Below are 1,247 nucleotides of genomic sequence, written 5' to 3' on the forward strand. Positions count from 1 at the left end.
CTTTTATTTCTAAATAAATGTAAAAAGTTTAAAAACTAATAAATATCATACAATATATTAAACTTTTCGATTTTTTATTTTACCTGTACAATTTTATACAAAAATAATATGTATAAAAAAATAATTACTATATATTTATGTATAAATATAAATATTATTTTATAACTTTTTTAATATATTTTATATTTTAATATATATTTTATAAAATTTTGAATCTGGTAATTAATTTTGATATATACCTAGTGTTTCGAGAGTTATTTAAAATCAGTAAGACCTGAGGTTCAGACGCCTTTGTAGTGGTATCGTTGTCTTCTTCAATAGGATGAAGCTGTTCGAGATCTTCCGGTGAGATTAGGGATGATATCTACAAAGAATTCCGATTCTTAAATTAACAAAGGTTTTAGACAGATTTTAGTAGATTAGGATTGAGAAATACCTGAATTTATTGTGGTATATATATAGCAGGAAAGATAAATTTGTTATCTTTCTATAACTTATCCACACCTATAATGGTAGGTGGTTATTCTCCTTTTTATCTATGGGTTATTGAGACCTTATATTTAAATATATGAACATGTTTGTAGGTGCAGTTAAAATTCTGCATGTTAAGTCGAACAAATGAGGTCTAGCACGTAGAGAAAGTGACTTTAGACTCTAAAATGGGCTTTAGTCATTTTGGACCTAGCTTTAAGTTTTGGACTAGGGTATAAACAGTTTCCTGACTCAAGGCAAAGTTCTTGTAAGTCAATCATGTCATTTTTTGAGTCTTACTATTGTCGCTTGAACAGGTCGATGACGTTGAATTCCCGATGTGATTTGAGGGAACGAGTTGGAAAACTCGACGTGATTTTAAAACTGATGTGACGTTATGTTTTCATATTTTGTAACTATTCGCGTGTCTTTTTTATTACTTTGGTAACCGCGCATGTCATTTAAAGTCAGATAGATGATTTATTTTACTCTATCCTATTCACATTTATATATACTTGGCCCTTCGCGTAAACCTTTTTCTTTTTCTCCTTTGTGAAATTGCTTCCTCTTTCTTGTTTCTCGAATCTTTGTTTGCTTCACTAAGCACCATTTCGTTCAAGTTTCTTTATCTCTTGGTGGTTGTTCTCACGCAAAGCTGCTCTTTGCGCATTTTAGGGTTGCCTTTGCTAGAATTGTTGCGCGTGCTATTTTTCACTCTCTATTATCAAATGTTGGTACTTTTTCTTTCTTACTAGTTCTTTTTCTGCTTTGCTTGC

This window comes from Arachis duranensis, chromosome 5, assembly GCF_000817695.3.
Source record: "Arachis duranensis cultivar V14167 chromosome 5, aradu.V14167.gnm2.J7QH, whole genome shotgun sequence".
NCBI classification, from domain to species: Eukaryota; Viridiplantae; Streptophyta; class Magnoliopsida; order Fabales; family Fabaceae; genus Arachis; species Arachis duranensis.